The sequence below is a fragment of the Sciurus carolinensis genome, unplaced genomic scaffold (genome assembly GCF_902686445.1).
Source record: "Sciurus carolinensis unplaced genomic scaffold, mSciCar1.2, whole genome shotgun sequence".
In the NCBI taxonomy this organism is placed as follows: Eukaryota; Metazoa; Chordata; class Mammalia; order Rodentia; family Sciuridae; genus Sciurus; species Sciurus carolinensis.
In genome coordinates this window covers 33,356-43,268 of record NW_025920378.1, presented here as the reverse complement: position 1 = coordinate 43,268, position 9,913 = coordinate 33,356, and positions in this window count along the sequence as shown.

Genomic DNA, 9,913 nt, shown 5'->3' with positions numbered 1-9,913 from the left:
CTAAATGGTGAAAAACTGAAAGCATTCCCCCTAAAAACTGGAACAAGGCAGGGATGCCCTCTTTCACCACTTCTTTTCAATATCGTCCTTGAAACTCTAGTCAGAGCAATTAGACAGACCAAAGAAATTAAAGGGATACGAATAGGAAAAGAAGAACTCAAACTATTCCTATTTGCTGATGATATGATGGTATACTTAGAGGAACCAGGAAATTCCACCTGAAAACTTTTAGATCTCATAAGTGAATTCAGTAAAGTAGCGGGATATAAGATCAATGCACATAAATCTAAGGCATTTTTATACATAAGTGATGAATCTTCAGAAAGAGAAGTTAGGAAAACTACCCCATTCACAATAGCATCGAAAAAAATAAAATACTTGGGAATCAATCTCACAAAAGAGGTGAAAGACCTCTACAATGAGAACTACAGAACACTAAAGAAAGAAGTTAAAGAAAACCTTAGAAGATGGAAAGATCTCCCATGTTCTTGGAAAGGAAGAATTAATATTGTCAAAATGGCCATACTACCAAAAGTGCTATACAGATTCAATGCAATTCCAAGTAAAATCCCAATGATGTACCTTACAGAAATAGAGGAAGCAATTATGAAATTCATCTGGAAGAATAAAAAACCCAGAATAGCTAAAGCAATCCTTGGCAGAAAGAGTGAAGCAGGGGCTATCGCAATACCAGATCTTCAACTCTACTGCAAAGCAATAGTAACAAAAACAGCATGGTAATGGTACCAAAATAGAAAGGTGGATCAATGGTACAGAATAGAGGACATGAACACAAACCCAAATAAATACAATTTTTTCATACTAGACAAAGGGGCCAAAAATATTCAATGGAGAAAAGATAGCCTCTTCAACAAATGGTGCTGGGAGAATTGGAAACCCATATGCAACAGAATGAAACTAAACCCATATCTCTCACCATGCACGAAACTAAACTCAAAATGGATTAAGAACCTCGGAATCAGACCAGAGACCTTGCATCTTATAGAAGAAAAAGTAGGTCCAGAGCTTCAACATGTCGGCCTAGAACCAGACTTTCTCAACAGGACTCCCATAGCACAAAAAATAAAGGAAGAATCAATAACTGGGATAGATTCAAACTAAAAAGCTTTCTCTCAGCAAAGGAAACTATCAGCCATGCGAAGAAAGAGCCTACAGCATGGCAGAAAATCCTTGCCTCTCATACTTCAGGTAGAGCACTAATCTCCAGAATCTATAAAGAACTCAAAAAACTCTACGCCAAGAATGCAAATAATCCAATCGACAAATGGGCTAAGGAAATGAATAGACACTTCACAGAAGAAGATCTACAAGCAATCAACAAACATATGGAAAAATGTTCAACATCTCTAGTAATAAGAGAAATGCAAATCAATACCACCCTCAGATTCCATCTCACCCCAATTAGAATGGCGATTATCAAGAATACAAGCAACAACAGGTGTTGGCGAGGATGTGGGGAGAAAGGTACACTCATCCATTGCTGGTGGAGCTGCAAATTAGTGCAGCCATTCTGGAAAGCAGTGTGGAGACTCCTTAGAAAACTTGGAATGGACCCACCATTTGGCCCAGCTATCCCACTCCTTGGCCTATACCCAAAGGACTTAAAATCAGCATACTACAAAGATACAGCCACATCAATGTTCATAGCTGCTCAGTTTACAATAGTCAGATTGTGGAACCAACCTAGATGTCCTTCAGTTGATGAATGGATAAAGAAATTGTGGTATATATATATACAATGGAATATTACTCAGCCATAAAAATGATAAAATTATGCCATTTGCAGCAAATGGATGAAATTGGAGAATAACATGCTAAGTGAGATAAGCCAATCTCAAAAATCCAAAGGATGAATGATATCGCTAATAAGTGGATGATGACACATAATGGGGGTGGCAGTGGTTAGTGTTAGGGTTAGAGTTAGGATTAGGGAGGGGGGCAAGAATGGAGGAAGTAAGGACTGTATAGAGGGAAAAGAGGGGGGTGGGTGGGGTGGGGGGAAGGGAAAAAATAACAATGAATCAAACAACATTACCCTATGTAAATTTATGATTACACAAATGGTATGCCTTTACGCCATGTACAAACAGAGAAACAACATGTATCCCATTTGTTTACAATAAAATAATTATAAAATTAAAAAAAAGAAAAAAAAGGAAAAAAATTCTATATTTTTGAGTTCATGATTTTATGGTAAATTCACATTTGATCTTGTGCACTTAAACTAATGTCTTTTTGTAATCAATCTTATTTTATCTAACTATAGAGGGTTTTACATTCTGTCCTTGTTTAGAGACCAAAGTTTCAAGGGTTGACTCATGTAATACATTAAAAAAAATCTCCTGTTTCTAAATCCTAAAAGGCACATGGATGTGGCAGTGTTGGGAATAAATGTGAAAAGCATCAATATCAAGGAGTTGGCTAACTGAAACATTTGATTTCAGTGTCCACCATGGCTGTTGGATTGTACACCTGGCATTTCTAAGTATACATGCCTGCCCTATATTTAAGTCATAATGTAAAAGTGTGATAGCTATTTTAATTTCTAACAGTTTAAATATAATAGAGTCTTAAATAAACAGCTGTAACGTGACTTCTTACTTATGGAGCTCCTCTTGCAGAAAGTTTCAAGATCCTTTGTTTCATGTCTGCATGCACGCCTGTGGGCCCTGTAACTTTGTCTATGCATGTGCTTCTGTTCATTTATCATGTACAGGGTGTCAAATTTGGCATTACTAAAAATGTCTCTAAATGGTGTTTCCTTGCCATACAACTATTTAAAAGGTGGATGTGTTTATATTTCTTGCTTTGCACCTTTAAAATAATAAGGTGCATTTTTCTCTAACAACTCTTAAGAGTTGTTATTTATTCATTGGGTAATTATAGTTTTGAAAATATGATAAAAAGAAGTGGATCCAAATATCTTTCAATTCATGCGACTTTAAAAAGTTGGTTCAATGTTACTGCACAGATTAAAATACAGATAAAAATAAGGATAACTTTAAAATTACTAACTCAAGTTTTTCTAGATCATGAGACAACAAAATGTAATATGCTTTGCTTCTAGAATTTTTCTTCAGCAGGGAAGGGGTGGAGAATACTGTAAACTAAATTTTTAATATCTGGGGTTTTACAGTTAAAGAAGAATACATTAGATTTAATATCAACATCAATGGTATTGATGATAAATATGTCTATTAAGGAGACATCTGATTAACATACAGTTAAATTGCAAAAACATCATTTACTAAACATAAAATCAAGTACTCTTGACTTTTTAAATTCCATAGGTTACATATTTCATTAATGTATTTTCATAAATTGGTATATGAAAAGTTATGAGATTACTTTGTTTCTGTGTCTTCCTAAAAAACACAGTTACTGAGAGTTAAGATTCCTTCCAGTATAATTTTATGTACAAAGATCACAAAAGGTTTTAATTTTTTGATTAAAGTACTATGAAAAGAAAGATATCTCTTTAAAGTTCAGTGATTTCTCTAAATTCAGAAATTTTGTAAGAATTGTTTCAGATTGTAAATTTCTTATTAAAATGTAATAATTTGTCTGAATGCAAAAATTTCACAAGGATTATTTCAGAATGTAAATATAAAAATGGACCAACAGTTACAAAAGATTAAAAGATTTTAGGCATATAAATTTATATTTATATATATATACATATATAATCTATATATATACATATATAATATATATATTATTTTTTCTTTTTTTGATTCGTTGTACACAAATGGATTACAACTTTTGTTTCTCTAGTTGTACACAGAGTAGAGTCACCCCATTTGCATAATCATACATGTACATAGGGTAAAGATGTTTGTCTCATTCTGTTATTTTTCCTTCCCCCACCCTCTCCCCACCCTCTACCCACCCCTGTTTTTCCTTTATACAATCCTTCCTTCATCATTCTTGCCTCCCTCCCACCTCCTGTTATGTATCATCAACCACTTATCAGAGAAATCATTCAGACTTTTCATTTTGGGGAATGACTTATCTCACTTAGCATGATATTCTCCAACTTCATCCATTTACCTACAAATGCCATAATTTTATTCTTCTTTATGAATGAGTAATATTCCATTGTGTTCATATACCACAATTTCTTTATCCATTCATCTATTGAAGGACATCTGGGTTGGTTCCACAATCTGGCTATTGTGCATTGAGCAGCTATGATCTTTGATGTGTTTGCATCTCTGTAGTATGCTGATTTTAAGACCTTTGGGTATAGATCAAGGAGTGGGATAGCTGGGTCAAGTGGTGGTTCATTCCAAATTTTCTAGGAATCTCCATACTGCTTTCCAGAGTGGCTGCACTAATTTGAAACCCCACCAGCAATGTCTGAGTGTACCTTTTCCCCCACATCCTCACCATCACCTATTGTTGGTTGTATTTTTGATAATAGCTATTCTAATTGTGGTGAGATGAAATCTTAGGGTAGTTTTGATTTGCATTTCTCTTATTACTAGAGATGTTGAACATTTTTTCATATATCTGTTGGTTGCTTGTCAATCCTCTTCTGTGAAGTGTTTGCTCATTTCCTTAGCTCATTTATTGATTGGGTTATTTGTATTCTTGGTCCTATTTTTTCTGAGTTCTTTGTGGATTCTAGAGATTAGTGCTGTAACAGAAGTGTGCATGGCAAAGATTTTCTTCTACTCTGTAGGCTCTCTCTTCACATTGTTGATTGCTTCTTTTCCTGAGAAAAAGCTTTTTAATGTGAACTTATCCAAACTATTGATTCCTACTTTTATTTCTTGTGCTTTGGGAATCATGTTAAGGAATTCTGGTCCTATGCCAACATGATGAAGATTTGGACCTACTTTTTCTTCTATTAGGTGCAGGGTGAGAGATAGTGGTTTAGTTTCATTTTGCTGCATATGGATTTCCACTTTTCCCAGCACCTTTTGTTGAAGAAGCTATCTTTTCTCCATTTTTTGTTATTGGCACTTTTTTCTGTGATGAGAAAAGTGTATTCATGTGGGTTTTTCTCTGTGTCCTCTATTCTGTACCATTGATCTACTTACCTATTTTGGTGCCAATAACATCTCATTTTTGTTATTATTGCTCTGTAATATAGTTGAAGTTCTGATATTGTGCTTCATTCTTCCTGCTAAGGACTGCTCTAGCTATTCTGAGTCTTTAATTCTTCCAAATGAAATTCATGATTGCTTTCTCTATTTCTATGGAGTATATCATTGGGATTTTTAATTGGAGTTGCATTGAATTTGTTATAGCACTTTTGGTAGTATGTTCATTTGGACAATATTAATTCTGCCTATCCAAGAACATGGGAGACCTTTCCATCTTCTAAGGTTTTCTTTAATTTCTTTCTTTAGTGTTGTTTAGTTCTCATTGCAGAGGTCTTCAACCTCTTTTGTTACATTGATTACCAAGTATTTTTTTAGGCAATTTTGAAGGGGGTAGTTTTTATAATTTCTCCTTCAGAGGATTCATCACTTATGAATAGAAATGCATTCAGTATATGAGCATTGGTTTTATATCCTGCTACTTTACTGAATTAGTTTATGATTTTTAGAAGTTTTCTGGTGGACTTTTTCAGCTCCTCTAAATATAGAATCATGTCATCTGCAAATAGGGATATTTGGAGTTCTTCTTTCCCTATTCATATCCACTTAATTTCTTTGGTTTGTCTAATTGCTCCGACTAGAGTTTCAAGGATGATGTTGAATAGAAGTGGTGAAAGAGTGCATCCCTGCCTTGTTCCAGTTTTTAGGGGAAATTCTTTCAGTTTTCTCCATTTAGAATGATGTTGGACTTCGGCTTAGCCTAGATAGCCTTTACAATGTTGAGGAATGTTCCTACTATCCCTATACTTTCCAGTGTTTTGAGCATGAAGGGGTGCTATGTTTCATCAAATGCTTTTTGCATCCATTGAAATAATCATATTATTCTCAACTTTAAGTTTATTGATGTGATGAATTACATTAATGATTTCCAGATATTGAACCAACCTTGCATCCCTGGGATGAAACCCACTTGATCATGGTGTACTATCTTTTTAATAAGCTTTTCTATTCAATTTGCTAAAATTTTGTTAAGAATTTTTGCATCTATGTTCATTTATGAATATTGGTCTAAAATTTTCTTTCCATGGTGTATCTTTGTCTGGTTTTGGTATCAGGGTGATATTAGCTTCATAGGATGAATTTGGAAGTGTTCCCTCCTTTTCTATTTCATGGAATACTTTGAGGAGTATTGGAATGAGCTCTTCTTTGAAGGTTTTATAGAACTTGACTGAGAATCCATCTAGTCCCAGACTTTTCTTTGTTGGTAGGCTTTTGATGACTTCTTCTATTTCATTGCTTGAAATTGATCTATTTAAATTGTGTATGTCGTCCTGATTCAGTTTGGGTGGATCATATGTCTCTAGAAACCTACAGATGTCTTTGAGATTTTCTATTTTGTTGGAGTATAGATTTTCAAAATAGCTTCTAAATATGTTTTGTATTTCAATAGTGTCTGTTATGATATTTTCTTTCTCATCCCAAATTTTAGTAATTTGAGTATTCTCTCTCCTTCTCTTCATTAGTGTGGCTAAGGGTTTTTGAATTTTGTTTATTTTTTCAAAGAACCAACTTTTTGTTTTGTCAATTTTTTATATTGTTTCTTTTGTTTCAACTTCATTGACTTCAGTTCTGATTTTAATTATTTTCCTGTCTTCTACTAGTTTTGGTGTTGATCTAATCTTCTCACTGTAGGGTTTTGAGCTGTATTATTAAGGCATTTATTTGTTGACCTTTATTCTTTTATTGAATGCACTCCATGCAATGAATTTTCCTCTTAGTATTGTTTTCATAGTGTCCCAGAGATTTTGATATGTTTCATCTTATTCTTGTTTATCTCTAAAAATCTTTTTATTTCCCCCCTGATGTCTTCTGTTATCCATGTATGATTCAATAGCATATTATTTAATCTCCAGGTGTTGGAGCAGTTTCTGTTTTTTTTTATCATTGATTTCTAATTTCCTTCCATTATGATCTGATAGAATACAAGATAGTATCTCTATTTTTTTTGTATTTGCAGAGAGTAGCTTTGTGGCATAACATATGGTCTATTTTAGAGATGAATCCATGTGCTGCTGAGAAGGAAGTATATTCACTCTTTGATGAGTGGAATATTCTATATATGTCTGTTAAGTCTAAGTTATTGATTGTGTTATTGAGTTATATGGTTTCTTTGTTTTAGTTTTTGTTTGTGAGATCTATCTAGTGGTGAGAGCAGTGTGTTAAAGCCACCCAGAAATATTTCATTGTGTTCTATTTGATTCCTGGAATAGAGAAGGATTTGTTCAATTTACATGAATGTGATGTTTGGGGCATAAATATTTGTGATTGTTATGTCTGACATGGTTCCCTTAAGCATTGTGAAATATTCTCCTTTATCCCTTCTGACTATCTTTGGCTTGAAGTCCACTTTATCTGCTATAAGAATGGAAACCCGCACTTTTTTACTGAGTCCATGTGCATGGTCATTTTTTCCCCATCCTTTCACCTTTAGTATGTGGATGTACTTTTTTTATGAAATGAGTCTCTTGAAGACAGCATTTTGTTGGGTGTTTCTTTGTAATCCAATCTGTCAGTCTATGTCTTTTGACTGATGAGTTTATGTCAGTAACATTGAGGGTTATTATTGTGATATGATTTCTATTCCCAGTCATTTGGGTTTATTTTTGGTTTTTAACTTGACTTGGTTTCTCCTTCAATTGGTTTTTCCTTTAAGGTAGTTCCTCCCTTTGCTGGCTTACATTGTTGTTTTTCATTTCTTCCCTTTGGAACATTTTGCTGAGAAGATTCTGTAGTGGCACTTTCTATTTGTAAATTCTTTTAGCTTTTTTTTTTTTTTTAAACATGGAATGATTTTAATTCGTCATCAAATTTGAAGGTAAATTTTGCTGGGTATAAGATTCTTGATTGGTATCCATGCTCTTTCAGAGCTTGAAATATGTTGTTCCAGGTTCTTCTGGCTTTTAGAATCTGGGTTGAGAAATCTGCTGATATCCATATTGGTTTCCCCCTGAATGTAATTTGATTCTTTTCTCTCACAGCCTTTAAAATTCTATCTTTATTTTGTATGTTAGGTATTTTCATTATACTGTTCCTTGGTGCGGATGTGTTGTAATTTTTTATTAGTGTCTTGTAATCCTCTTGTGTTTGATTTTCCATTTCATTCTTCAGGTTTGGGAACTTTTCTGATATTATTTCTTTGAATAGATTATCGATTCCTTTGGTTTGTATCTCTGTGCCTTCCTCAATTCCAATAATTCTTAAATTTGCTCTTTTCATGATATCCCATAATTCTTGGAGGGTCTGTTCATAATTTCTTACCATCTTCTCTGTTTGGTCAAATTTGTTTTCATGATTAAATATTTTGCCTTCAGTGTCTGACGTTCCGTCTTCCAAGTGATATAGCCTGTTGGTTTTGCTTTCTATTGAGTTTTTAATTTGCTTTATTGTTTTTTCATTTCAAGGATTTCTGTTTGTTTTTTTCAGAATCTCTATCTCTTTATTGAAACCATCTTTTGCTTCCTGCATTTGCTCGTTTAACTGTTGATTGGTGTGATCATTTATTGCCTGCATTTGCTCTCTTATCTCATCATTTGCTTCTGTGATCATTTTAATTATGTACATTCTGAATCCCTTTCTGACATTTCTTATGCCATGCTGACATTGGATTCTATTGATGTAGCATTTGGTTTTGTTTGGGACACTTTCTTTCCTTTTTTCTCATGTTGCTCATGTATCTTCCCCTCTACCAGTGCAGATCTGGGGTATTACAGTTTCCCCCTATAGACTTAAAGGGTCTTTGCTGGTTTCCAATACCTTCCCTTAAAGTGAGAGATCAATATTAGCAGCACACCATACAAACAATATGCATCCTTAACTCGAATTGTCCCTTTTAAGATATTAATCATACATCTTAATGAACAGAGATTATGAATTCAATTGTTATCTTTAGCTTAGCCAATGGGTTTGCAATAAGGACCACAATTTCTGATGGTGGACAAAGAGGTTGGGGAGGGGTGTAGGTATAACATTAATGAGATAAGAAATGAGTCTATTGAGGTACTATGTAATAGGAGTAGTGAAAGTAGAATTAAAAGAAATTGGTTGTTAGCATGAGAAAAGGGAGAAAGAGTCTCCAAGGAGACAGATAAGAGGAAAATAGAGAGGGTGAGAAAATATTAATAAAAGAAAAGTAGGAATAATAGTAGGTACAATAGGAATAATTATAATATTACTACTAAAAAATCTACAATAAAACTATATTGTCCTGTTCAAACCTCCTAGTCTTCAGTAGCCTGATACCTGGAAGGAACTGGATAATGTGGTATCCCTGAAAGGTGCTGCCCTTCTAGGGATGGTGGACTCCAACTGGGGTATCATCCCTGATACTGGGCAGAGGCATCTCCACATGTTGACAGGAGGTCAGCAATAGCATAGGCAGTAGGTTGTGGACTGGGGTCAGGTTGGTCTGAGCCTAGTGTCCCTGGGTTTGGCCTCCCCAATGTGGGAGTCTCTTGTGGTGGCTCTGGGATGAAAATATATTTTAATATGGAATATAGAAGGAAAGAGGAAGTTCTTCTGATTGAGAAAGTCTTTCATGTGGTGAAGAAAAAAGTTGTGAAATGTCTAAGTAAGTTGCAAAATATTTGTGAAACAAAAGTTTCAAAATGTTTGTCTGTAACTAAACTGGTTATATATATTTACTATAATCAGTTCAAATTATTGATGTATTTTTCCTCTTTCAAAATGAAAATTCCTAACCTGCAAGGCTGAATTGAGCTTTGTATAGGGTCTGTGGCATAGAGCATCATTCATGGAAACAGTTTAAAAAGAAAAGAATAGAAAAG